This window comes from Cryptomeria japonica, chromosome 11 (genome assembly GCF_030272615.1).
Source record: "Cryptomeria japonica chromosome 11, Sugi_1.0, whole genome shotgun sequence".
NCBI classification, from domain to species: domain Eukaryota; kingdom Viridiplantae; phylum Streptophyta; class Pinopsida; order Cupressales; family Cupressaceae; genus Cryptomeria; species Cryptomeria japonica.
In genome coordinates, this window is record NC_081415.1 from 413015401 (window position 1) to 413029097 (window position 13697).

A 13697-nucleotide genomic window follows, 5' to 3' on the forward strand; every position below is an offset into this window, starting at 1 on the left:
GGATTTAAGAATGAAGGGGTTATCAAAATCGGAAACACCATACATCAACTCGAATAATTTAATTAATTAATCAATAGACTTCCCTAATTATATTTGGGGTATTAGGAAAATTTAAAAAAAAAGGGAATTTGTAGAACCAATTTTATGGACCATAAACCCTTTGGGGGTAAGCTTGGGCCAAATTTAATTTAATCGACAAATTAAGAAGTTAGGGAAAATTGGAATTGGCCTTAGCTTATTGTCGGTTTTAGTGGACAAACGACATTGTAGTAATTCGAACCCTCATCAGTTGGATGTATATAATAATTTCGCAGGTGTATCAATTAATCAATAGCATTATCCTTATATGGATTGGGAATGATTTAATACCTTAAGGTAACCAATTATTCCTTGGTTTAATTAGCGACAACTTGTCTTAGGTAATTGAGCTAGCTAACTAATCGGCAATGCAAATTAATCTTCATCAATCAAGTCACTCGCTCGAGTTGGTTATTTAACTTAACCTTAGTAAGTAAGTTAATTACATCCTAGATAAGACAAAACTTTAAATACAGTCGTTATGTATTAGGATTTATAGCGAGTTCATGACGTCAAAAAAAATTTGTTGTTCCGTTTTTGTGCCCTAAAGTTTGGGCACGACATCTTGGTATCAGAGCAAGGTTTCCAACACTAGGAACCTTTCTCCATTACGTTTCGCTTTAATTATCTAAATTAATCAAATATTTTCTTAAACGGAAAATAAAAATATAAATATATGAAAATTGAATTGTTTAAATTAATTGTTTATTTATTTTATTTTTGTTTCCTCATAGGATGCCTCCGACTACGCGACAAGCTCGCAAGCGCGGAAGGGGTCCTAGGCGTACACGTATGGCACGCGAGGATGTTGCTAGGGAGGAACCGGTTCCAGAAGGGAACCCGGAAGCACCTCCCGAACCACCGGTTGACCCTAACCGAGACATCTTGCTAGCTCTTCAGAACTTGATCGGGATCGTGCAGGATAGGCTTCTAGCAGTGGACCGTCATGCAGACAATCAGAACTCAGGGAGTCATAGATCAGTGGATAGGGAACGGAGTAGGAGTCCACCTCCTAATTCTGTAGAGGGTGAGGCAGAGCATGAGCCAGAGTCCGTTCACCTGCCCGAACCCCCTCCAGTAGCAGCACCTGTGTACTTTGAGAGAGCACGTCAGGAACCAGGAGACCTGATTAGAGAGGTTTTACGCCTCCAGCCGCCATCTTTTGGAGGCACTACTGACGGAGTAGAGGCTGAGGCATGGCTTTTAAGCCTAGATCGGTGCTTCGCATTGCGATCTTATGAAAGCAATCTGAAGGCACGCGTTGCAGTCCACCTTCTGAGATCGACAGCCTCCACATGGTGGAAGCAAGAGGAATTCAAGTGCGGACTCACTGCAGATACCATCACATGGGAAATCTTCACAGAGAGGTTCAGAGAGAGGTACTTGTCAGAGCATTTCCGGCAGCGTAGGATCGATGAGTTCCATGACCTCCAGCAGAAGGGTCTCACAGTGACCCAGTACGAGAGTAAGTTTATTGAGCTCCTACCTTATGTAGATTACCTGAAGGACGAGAAGCTACTCGTCAACCATTTTGTTAGGGGGCTTAATGCTGGGATAGCAGGACCAGTGAGGATGGCCGCTCCAGGGAGCCTTCGGGTTGCCGTAGAGAAGGCCCTTATAGCCGAGGAGATTCAGATCAGGCCACAGGACACGAGGGATCGGTTCCAGAACCGAAACCCAGCTCCCCAGCCTTTCGGGTTTCAGAAACCCCATTGGAAAGGCAACCACAGAAATGTTTCGGGGTCCCATAAACCCCCTCCTCCACAGCAGTCACAGCAGAATCAGAGACAGAGGCCACCTCAGGGACAGCAGGGCTCCAGGCCCAAACAGTGGCAGTCACAGGGTCCTAGGCGTGACCAGAGAGTACAGGGTACATACACACCCCCGGCACGGGCTCAGCAGTCCTCCAGGGGTGGGTACAGTGGTTCTAGCCGGACAGGTGGGCATCCTTTTACTAGGCCTCAGGGTGCACAGTTTCAGGCACGCGGTGCTTGCTTCACGTGTGGAGCCATGGGGCACATGGCGAGAGAGTGTCCACAGGGACAGATGACAGGGAATCAGAGGATGGCAACATCAGAGCCTACAGTTGGGGACATGGGCAAGGCCCATAGAGTCTTCGCAGCGGTTGATAACCGCCAGGCAGAGCACCAGGCCACAGTCATCGAGGCTGCAGGTAAGGTCAGAGGTAGTAGTATTTCTATATTATTTGACTCAGGAGCGACTGACTCCTTTATATCTCCATTGGTTGTGGAGCGTTGCGGGCTAGTGGCAGTAAGGCAAAGTGTCAGCTGGGAAGTGGAGTTAGTTTCAGGAGCTAGAGTGTCAGTGGATTCAGAGGTTAGGGGATGTCCGCTCCAGATTGGTAATACCACCACCTTAGTAGACCTTAGAGTTACACCACTCGGATCTTATGGCGTCGTACTGGGCATGGATTGGCTTTACGCCCACAGAGCCAAGATGGATTGTCGCTTGAAAAAGGTTGAGTGTGAGGATGATCATGGTGCTCCCATAGTAATCACTGGGATTCAGAGACCCGTGTCTCTTCGTATGATATCCGCAATGCAGCTTAAGAGGAGCATGCGGAAGGGATGCCAGTTGTTTGCTATCACAATCAGTGACCGAGAGGAAGAAAATGAGAAGGAGCCTTCCATAGATGATCATCCCATCCTTGAGGCATTTGCAGACGTGTTTCCTAATGAGCTACCCGGTATGCCGCCCAGCAGGGAAATTGACTTCCACATAGATTTGGTACCAGGAGCCGAGCCAGTTTCGAGAGCACCTTATAGGATGACCACTCATGAGCTTAATGAGCTCAAGATGCAGCTAGAGGAACTCTTAGAGAAGGGTCACATCCGTCCTAGCGTCTCTCCTTGGGGCGCACCAGTCATCTTCGTGAAGAAGAAAGATGGATCCCTTCGGTTATGCATGGATTACAGGCAACTGAATAAAGTAACCATCAAGAACCGCTATCCTTTACCGAGGATCGATGATTTGTTTGATCAGCTTCAGGGTGCCAAAGTGTTTTCCAAAATAGACCTGAAGTCAGGGTATCATCAGTTGAGAATTGTGGAAAGTGATATCCACAAGACCGCGTTTCGCACCAGATATGGCCACTATGAGTTCACTGTGGTCCCATTCGGTCTTACGAATGCTCCAGCTGTATTCATGAGTCTCATGAATGGGGTATTCCGCACCTTCCTCGACCGATTTGTGATAGTGTTCCTCGACGACATATTGATCTATTCCCGAAATGAGCAGGAGCATGAGGAGCATTTGAGACAGGTTTTGCAGTGTTTGAGGGATAACCAGTTGTTCGGCAGTTTGTCGAAGTGTGCCTTCTTTAGATCAGAGGTCAAGTACCTAGGGCATGTTATATCCGGTGATGGGATCTCAGTTGACCCATCAAAGATTAGAGCCATCATGGATTGGCCGGCACCTACCAGTGTGACAGAGGTCAGAAGCTTCATGGGTTTAGCAGGATACTATAGACGTTTTGTGGAGGGATTTTCCAGAGTTGCACACCCCATCACATCCCTCCAGCGAAAAGGGAAGAAATTCGAGTGGACAGAGAAGTGTGAGAGGGCTTTTCAGGATCTAAAAAGGGCCCTTACTAGTGCACCTATTCTTATCGTGCCAGACCCCACGGCCGACTTCATGGTATGCACGGATGCTTCCTTAGATGGATTGGGAGCAGTTCTTATGCAGGAGGGTAGGGTTATAGCATACGAGTCTAGGAAACTTAAGACTCACGAGCTTAACTACCCTACGCACGACCTAGAGCTTGCGGCAGTTGTACATGCACTTGTGAGGTGGAGACACTTCCTTTTAGGTCATCACTTCGAGCTTCATTCAGACCATCAGAGTTTGCAGTATATCTTCACCCAGCCTAACCTTAATGCACGTCAGAGGAGATGGATGGAGTTCCTTTGTGAGTATGATTTTGATGTTCATTACATCAAAGGAAAGGAGAATGTGGTCGCAGATGCCCTAAGTAGGAGACGACATGAGGTTTACACCATATCCATGAGCACTGATTTGAGAGACCGTATTTTGCAGCAATTGCCAGAGGATGATTGGTATCTTGAGGTTTGTCAGAGGATCCGTAGTCAGGAGACCCTGGAGGGGAAGTTTGTGGACTACTCTTTGGAGTCTGATGGTTTATTACGCCATAGAGGGCGCATTTATGTACCCTCTTCTGGGGGTTTGCGAGATTTCATTGTCATGGAGGCTCATAGAGCTCCTTATGCAGCACATCCCGGGGTTAAGAAGATGCATGCTGACTTGAGGCAGTTATATCATTGGCCAGGAATGCGGCAGCTTATCGCCGAGTTAGTAGCCCGATGCCTTGAGTGTCAGAGAGTCAAGGCAGAGCACCGCCATCCAGGAGGGTTACTCCAGTCCCATGCTATACCAGAGTGGAAGTGGGATACTATATCCATGGACTTCATTATTGGTCTTCCTATGTCATCGCGTCGCCATGATGCTATCTTGGTGACAGTTGACAAATTGACCAAAGTAGCCCACTTCTCACCAGTTCGGACTACCTTCACAGCTCCAGCAGTGGCACAGGTGTTCTTACGAGACATTGTTAGGCTTCATGGTGTCCCACGCAAGATTATCTCTGATAGGGATTCTCTCTTTACATCTTCCTTTTGGAAGGCATTACAGGCAGCGTTGGGCACTAAGCTCAACTTCAGCACAGCCTACCATCCAGAGACAGATGGCCAGACAGAGCGGGTTAACCAGGTGTTAGAGGATATGCTCCGCATGTACGTCATGGATCATCAGACCCGATGGGAGGAGTACCTGCATTTAGTAGAATTTGCCTATAATAATGGGCATCACACTTCTTTGGGGATGCCACCCTATCAGGCATTATATGGCAGACCTTGTAGGACACCGTTGAGTTGGGACTGCATAGAGGACAGAGTTGCTATTGGTCCTAAGATAGTTCGAGATATAGAGCAGCAGGCGGATTTGATTAGGCAACATCATAGAGAGGCACATGATAGACAGAAGAAGTATGCAGATGCGAAGAGGATAGATCGTAGCTACTTGATTGGAGACAGAGTCTTCTTGAGAGTACGACCGCATAAGAGTCCAATCCATTATGGAAAGGGTTCTAAGCTCGCACCTCGATTTGTAGGACCATTTGAGATCCTTAAGAGGATAGGACCAGTTGCCTACCATTTAGCATTGCCACCTAGCCTTTTGTGCATCCACGATGTGTTTCATGTTTCAGTTTTGAGGAAGTATATCTATGATGAGTCTCATATTCTAGATTCGGATGCCTTGCAGGTGGAGTCAGATGGGCAGCTAGTTTTGGAGATTTGAAATTTTAAAAAAAAAGGATTTAAGAATGAAGGGGTTATCAAAATCGGAAACACCATACATCAACTCGAATAATTTAATTAATTAATCAATAGACTTCCCTAATTATATTTGGGGTATTAGGAAAATTTAAAAAAAAAGGGAATTTGTAGAACCAATTTTATGGACCATAAACCCTTTGGGGGTAAGCTTGGGCCAAATTTAATTTAATCGACAAATTAAGAAGTTAGGGAAAATTGGAATTGGCCTTAGCTTATTGTCGGTTTTAGTGGACAAACGACATTGTAGTAATTCGAACCCTCATCAGTTGGATGTATATAATAATTTCGCAGGTGTATCAATTAATCAATAGCATTATCCTTATATGGATTGGGAATGATTTAATACCTTAAGGTAACCAATTATTCCTTGGTTTAATTAGCGACAACTTGTCTTAGGTAATTGAGCTAGCTAACTAATCGGCAATGCAAATTAATCTTCATCAATCAAGTCACTCGCTCGAGTTGGTTATTTAACTTAACCTTAGTAAGTAAGTTAATTACATCCTAGATAAGACAAAACTTTAAATACAGTCGTTATGTATTAGGATTTATAGCGAGTTCATGACGTCAAAAAAAATTTGTTGTTCCGTTTTTGTGCCCTAAAGTTTGGGCACGACACCCTTACCCAAAGGTGCTAGAGATCATTTGCCAAAATGCAGTGGGGATGGGAAAATCACTATTGATGAGCACCCGAATGCATTCAATGTGGCTTGTGGGATAATAGCTATTCAACATGAGGATGTTGCTATAAGACTGTTTCTCCAAACACTTACTAGAGTAGTAGTAGATTGGTTCTATCACTTGCCAAACAGTGTGATAACAAATTGGTGGGATTTGAAAACCAGGTTTGAGGCAAGATTCAAAGTGGTTGAAGATGAATACTCTCTCTTGGCTCAATTGGCCCAGTTAAAGAAAGAGATTTTGGAGTCTATGAGAAACTTTGTAGCAAAATTTGATAATATTGTGCATAAAATTCTAGTTAATCAAAAACTCTCATATGATTATCTGAAGTGTTTTTTAATAAATTCTATGCCTTCAGAAATAGGTTTCCTGATTTGTAGGCAAAGAGTTGCAAATTTAAGTGCTGCAAAAACACTTGCGGATGAGTTGGAAGATGATCTAATTAGGATAGGGAAATGGAAAAGAGAACTACAGACACCCATTGCCCAACCTTCTACTTCTTCTGACCTTGTGATCCAGAGACTGATGAATGACGCAATTACTCTTAAAAGACAATTACCTAAAGCTAGTACATCATACCCATCTCCTTATCAAGATCTACCTAGGAGAAATACAAGTCATTCTTTTGGCTTTGGAAACAAGTCTTTGCAATTACCCCCTACTCAGCAAAGATTGGCAATTGAGGCACCACCACCTAAAGGGAGTATGTGTGTTTTTCATCTCATAGATGAACATGATGGTAGCTCCTATCCTAAGATGGTGTGTTATGCACAATTGATGAATTCTAAAGACATCCCAAATGAGTGGAGTGAGGAAGAATCTTTAAAGCAACTTGGCAACTCTGAAATCCACTTCCTAGAGTACGAGTCAAATTTAGAAAGAGGAGGTGACATTTTTGTTACTTTATAAGATCCTTCACGTGCTGTGCTCACAAGAAATCAACAAAGTTTGAAACCTCAGGGTGCTTCTTCATCCTCTTCTATGAATTTCAAAGGTAAGGAGATTGTTTCAAAATTTCATAACAATGATAAAAAACTGTAAGAGTCCCCATTGGTAAGGTCTGTTGAAAAGAAAGTTCATTTGATATTGTAGAAAATCTTCTCAAATTCAAATTACACCTGCCGAGTATCTTAAGTTAAATCCCAAAGAACTGGATAGACTCGTTCAATTTGTAAAAGGAAATAATGTGTTACAAGCTAATGGAACAAAATAATCAATAAATGCTACATTGTCTTCCCGCAATGATGGATAAAAATACCCTATTTCTCATGAACGAACACCTGAAATAACTGCCCTCCAAACAGATGATACTTTGTCTTCGCTTGAGTCAAAACCCGAGCCCTTTTACATATCATTGTTTATAAATGGTCATAAATTAAACAATTGTATTATAGATTCAGGCGCATCTGATAATATAATACCCTCTGCAGTAGCTAAAGCATTAGGGTTATCCTTGATGAAAATTTTTGGTAGATGTTACTCTATGGATTTAAAATAGATTCCTCTATTGGGACAAATTAAGGATGCTCAAGTAGTTCTTTCCTACCCACCCAAGTAAAACAATCAAGATGACTATTCTAATAGCTGACATCCTAGCTAGCTATGGCATGCTGCTAGGTCATATATTTTGTAGAGACTTAGGAGGAGAAATAAAAATGGATTGGTCTCAAGCCATAATTCCTATAGCAAAACAATGAGTCATTCTGCAGCCTGAACCAAAGTCTAAATTCATTGTTTTTCCTTCTGATGATCCAAGGGCCCAAATTCTGTATAATGAACGCCAATTTAGAAACTACATGATTTTGTCTGATAATGAGGTAGTGGGAGGTCCATCACAGCCAAAGGGAGAAGAGAGTTTGTGGTTAATGGAGTTTGATGGAAGTTGTGTAGCGTCAGGTTCAAGTGTAGGGGTAGTGTTAATTCTTCCTTCTGGTAATCATATCTCTTTTTCATTTAAATTGGAGTTCAAGAACACCAAAAATACGGCTGAGTATGAGGCTTTATTATTAGGTTTAGCTGAAGCTAAGAAACTAGGAATTAAACTTTTGTGGGTCAAAGGAGATGCTGAATTGATTGTAAGATAGGTCAGGGGGTTGTTTAATGTAAAAAATAAAAGGCTAAAACACTATCGAAATAGAGTTTGGGATGAAATTGAAGATTTTGATGCATTTTCCATTGAGGTTATTCCTAGAGAATAGAATTCAAAAGCAAATTCGTTAGCTGTGTCAGCTTCCTTATTGATTCCACATCCTGAATTTGGTGATGATACTTACCGAGTAGAGTTAATATATCAGCCTAGTGTTCCAGATAACTGTGAATTCTAGCAAGTATTTGAAAATGATAAATAAATTAATAATTTTATGCAATGTGTAGAAACATTTTCTGCTACATATTTTGAAGGTTCAAATGCAGAGTGTAAGGAGTTTTCACCAGAATGGGCCAAGGAGTTGACTGATGGAGTTGTGCAATTAAAAGGGAACAAGATTCCTAAAGGGTTGGTTTCATTTGAGCGTCTATTCGATCGTCATGATGCCTACAAGAGAAACAAAGGTGACAAGTCTCCTAAAGTTCAAGATGTTGGAGGTTACGAAAGGATTAACATTGGCACTGAAGATGAGCCCAAATATATCAATCGGGGAAAATGTTGTATATCTGCAGAAAAAGAGAGGCTCATTAGTCTCCTGCTGGACTTCAAAGATGTATTCGCTTGGTGTTATGATGATCTAAAAAATTTCAAAGATGCAAAATTTCAGCATCAAATTCCCCTGAAACCTGGAGTAAGTCCTTTTCGACAAAAGCTTAGAATCTGCAATCCTAAAGTAGTTGAGGCCATATTTCAGGAGGTAGATAAAATATTAAAGGCTAGGATTATATACCCCATACATCATTCTACATGGATAGCCAACATTGTTCCTATTAGGAAGAAAAATGGAGAAATAAGGATATGTGTAGATTTTAGAAATCTGAATCAAGCTAGCCTAAAAGATAACTATCCATTACTCGCTATGGACCACATTTTTCAAACAATTTCAGGATCTGAAATGATGTCCATGCTTGATGGATTTTTGGGTTATAATCAGATCAGTGTTTTGGAAAGTGATCAACATAAGACTACCTTTATTACTCCCCAGGGTACCTTTGCTTATAACAGAATGCCATTTGGTTTAATCAGTGCAGGGGCGACATTTCAGCGAGCTATGGATTTATCCTTTGGTCATTTGAAAGATAAGATAATTGTTGTGTATCTTGATGATTTAACTGTCTTCTCAAAGAGAAGAGAACACCACCTGAGGGATTTGAGACAAGTGCTACAGAGGTGTCGTGAGCATGGGGTGTCCCTGAATCCAAAAAAATTAGTGTTTGGGGTGACAAAGGGTAAGTTGCTTGGCCATATTGTCTCTAAACAAGGAGTAAGAGTAGATCCTAAAAGGGTAAAGGTAATTCAATGTTACAAGCTAGGGTTGTTGTTGCACCAAAATATCAACCCATCAATGCCCAGTACAACCACTAGACTTATAGAATCCACAAGAGGTTGTTAAACCATGTCACGAATCCCTGTGAGGGATGCTGGCTCACTACCAACAATCCCCCTACCAACGTCACTCACCACGGCCTGTGCAATTTAGTTAGATCCTTCTTTGGACAAGTAAATTTTCTAAGGAGATACATTCTGGATTTTAAAGAGAGTGCTGGGTATATTGTAAATTTGATGTGTGAAAAGAAAGCTTTTAAATGGAATGAGGAAGGGAAGAAAGCATTCGAATCAATAAAGAATGTTATTGGTCATGTGCTTGTTCTGGTTAATCCTGATTTTAAGAAGGACTTTGTTATCTATTGCTATGCTTCAGAGCATACTATGTCAGGGATTATATTGTAGAAGAATGAGGATAATGAAGAAGTCCCAATATCTTTTATGAGCGTTCCCTTGAAGAAACATGAATTGAAGTATTCTTTGATCGAAAAACAAGCATATACAGTTGTGAAAGCCATAAAATAGTTCAAGTACTATATTCTCCATTCTCATGCAATCATTTATTTATCTCACTCTGCAGTCAAGAGCATATTAACACAATAGGATATAGGAATTAATAATAGATCCTCATACGTGTCAAAGATTTAAGAGTTCAATTTGGATATTAAGCCCACAAAATTGGTGAGAGGATAGGGTCTGTGCAAATTAATTGCTGAAAGTAAGGAGGAAATGACAGAGGAATTGCCTTCAGTCTTGTTTGTTGGACTTTAGGATTCCTGGTTTGTGGATGTTGCTTACTATTTGACCTATGGAGATTTCCCAATACATCTTTCTTCAGAACAAAAGAAAAAATTGAGGTTAAAGGCTGCCAAATATGTCATTTTTAATGATGTATTATATAAAAGGTGATTGGATGGAACTTTCTTACGTTGTGTAGATAAATCACTTCAGGAGTCACTGTTGAAGACCTTTCATGATGAGGCCTATGGCGGCCATTTTTCATCTACGGTAACTGCTATTATTGGCCAAGAATGTTCAAAGATGTGTATGCATGGGTGGCCAAGTGTGAGAAATGTAAATTGTTCACAGATAAGCCTCAGCTCATAGCATTACCGCTCTGACCCGTGATTGTGGATGAACCATTCAAATAGTGGGGTTTGGATTTTATAGGTCCTTTGATGCCTAATTCAAGTGTAGGGCATACACATGTACTAACAACCACATACTATTTTACTAAATGGGTTGAAGCCATTTTGGTATGGAAAACATCTTCAGAGGTTGTTTGTAACTTTCTCAAAGAAAATATCTTGGTTCAATTTGGAGTTCCACCAAAAATTGTGGCTGATAATGCCACTAATTTCTCTTCTACTAAGATTTCATTATTCTTCTATGATCATGGGATATCCCTCACTCATTCTTCTGATTATTATCCTTAGGGAAACGGTCAGGTAGAATCCAGCAATAAAAATCTTATAAATATTATGAAGAAATTGGTGAGCGAAAATTTCAGAGATTGGCATAAAAAATTGTATGAAGCCCTTTGGGCTGATTGTACATCACCAAAAAGAGCTATTGGGATGTCACCATTTTATTGGTCTATGGTGTAGGAGCTCATGTAGCACTTCCTCTAGAATTTGCAGCTACCAAGTTACAAACTGTCATTGAGGATGCCTATTTTCAAGATTCTCTGGAAAAATGAATTATGCATTTGATGAGGATTGATGAGGAAAGAGGAAAGCTAGTAGACCAGATAACAAATCATCAGATGAGGGTAAAGAAGATATTTGACAACCGATCCAGGCCATGAAAATTCATGCTAGGTGATCAGGTATTGCTCTAGGATAGAAGAAGGGAACCAAAAGGAGCACATAGGAAGTTCAAATTGCTATGGAAGGGACCATTCATGATTCAAGAGGTAAAAGGTCCTACCTCTTTCAAAATTGCATATCGAGATGGTTCTGCTCTTCCCCTTACCTATAATGGATAGGATTTGAAATTCTATCAATTGTAAAGGAGAGTCCCTCGTGGTTTTGTACATAAATTTTGGCTTGTTTAGTTTGTAGTGTCTTTTCTGTTGTTGGGTTAGTTTTATTCTTTAATAAAGATTGTTTGCAAAACTAGAGATCTTGGAGTTCATGTCTAGTTCCCTTACGATCCTAGTCCCCAGTTAGAGCCCATGTTAGGCCCCCTAAAATTTTCATTTAGAATGTTCATGCTTATGGGTTGCTTTTTGGTGTCTTTATTTCTTCTGGGTCTTTTGTACCTTTTCATTTTGAACCAAAGCCATTGAAATTTTTAAAACACTTCAATAGGTTCAAGGTTCAATGTGCATTTTAAGAAAATTTCTCCAATGGCCCTTATCTCCACTAAAGAAAACACATTATTGTTATGTGTCTTGAACGTTGAACCTGTGAACCTTTTTGGTTGAAGGTTCAAAACATCTTTTTTTTGTGAGTTGCGGCTATGTAATATTGGTTAACAAGTGGGTGTCAATATGTTTTAAGTTGGCTTTGAACTTGAACCTTGAACCAATTTTATTTTCGGTTCAATGGTTCAAAGGTTCAAAGTTCTTGCTTGTTAGTCATGTTTATTGGTCGTTCCCGGTATTGTTTTGAGCTGCTAGTTCATTGTTGTTCTTCCCAGATGAACTTGAACCATTGAACTCTTTGTAAGATGGTTCAAGGTTCATAAGGTTCACTTCAAACTGATTCTAAGAGTTTGTTGACACTAAAAGTGGCATGGCAAGAAGGAATATTCCTGACATCTAACAGTTTAAAATTCCAAATTTGGAAAGTAATCATGAGAACATTAACTATTTGTGTGGAAATGATGGGCAATTATGAAGGTGTCAGATTTTTGGTCATTTCTATGTTACTTCACATGCTTAAGTGAATCATTATGAAGCATGTGTGGTTTTATTCGTACTTTCCCGTTTGTTTAATGGGGATATATGAATTTGTTTTCATAATTTGTAAGGGTTGCAGCTGCTGTAATTGAGCAAATTGGAGGTGCCGATGGTAAATTCAGCTCTACTTTCCTGAGAAGGTTTCTAGATTCATGGTGGTAATGGGTAAGTTTAGACCATTCCCCTATGTTGTATTTCTTTAGTTCTGAGGATTTATCAATGTAGGAAGAAAATATTTAGCTTGTTGGAGTAGAATTCTACCCTATTTTAGAATTGCTTGATTAAAAGTATAGATAGGTAGTATGAGGCCGGTATTGCCACAGCTTGGTTAGACTTCATGTTTAGTAAGTATAATACCAGAGCTAGATGATACTTCCTTGGCTCACACCAATCTTGGGGATTTTCTAGAAAGATCCAAGAACCCTTAACCTGGTTCAATGATGGAGAAAATAGTGAGAAGTGGTCTTGTCAAAGCCGTTGCATTTACCCTTGCCGTACCATGTCCAGATTTGGTGATTGCTTGCATGAATAGGTATGATGTAGAGAATAGATGCATAAGAACCAGTAATGGTGAGTTGCTACTTAGTATCAACAGGGAGACATTAATGGCGGCAATGGGTATCCCACACAAGGAATCATATGAGGATTGGTCTATTCGGACCTCATACACCTTCTTCTCAGAGAAAAAGAGTATGCATAGGAGTGTAATTGCAAGAAACTAGCTCCTTAGGGTTCAAAAAGGAGGGTCACAGCTGCCAAAACCCCTGACTAGAGAGCACTTCATCACAAAAGTGCGAGACATTGTTATACTACTGAATAGACTAAAAGGAAACTCACACTCCTTTTACTGGGAAGATTGGATGTATTTTTACATTCAAGTGTTGTTATCCGGTGACAAATATCTTGATTGGGCCCAGGTAATTGCAGAGAGACTCCATGAATGTTTGAGTAACTTTGTGGGTATGTATAGTTTTTTATATGTCTTCTTATCTTTTCTACATACTAGCTTGTACGAGAGATTGGCCTAGTTTGCTCAATGAACCATGGGTGGATGGAATGAGAGTGTATGATTACTACCCTTTTTTACAGCAACAGAAACATGTAGAACATATTTCCAGATGGAATGGTGTCTTCGCAGGGAAACTTGCGTTGAACTTCAAGGTGATGTGAACAAGAGGATGTCAGCTGA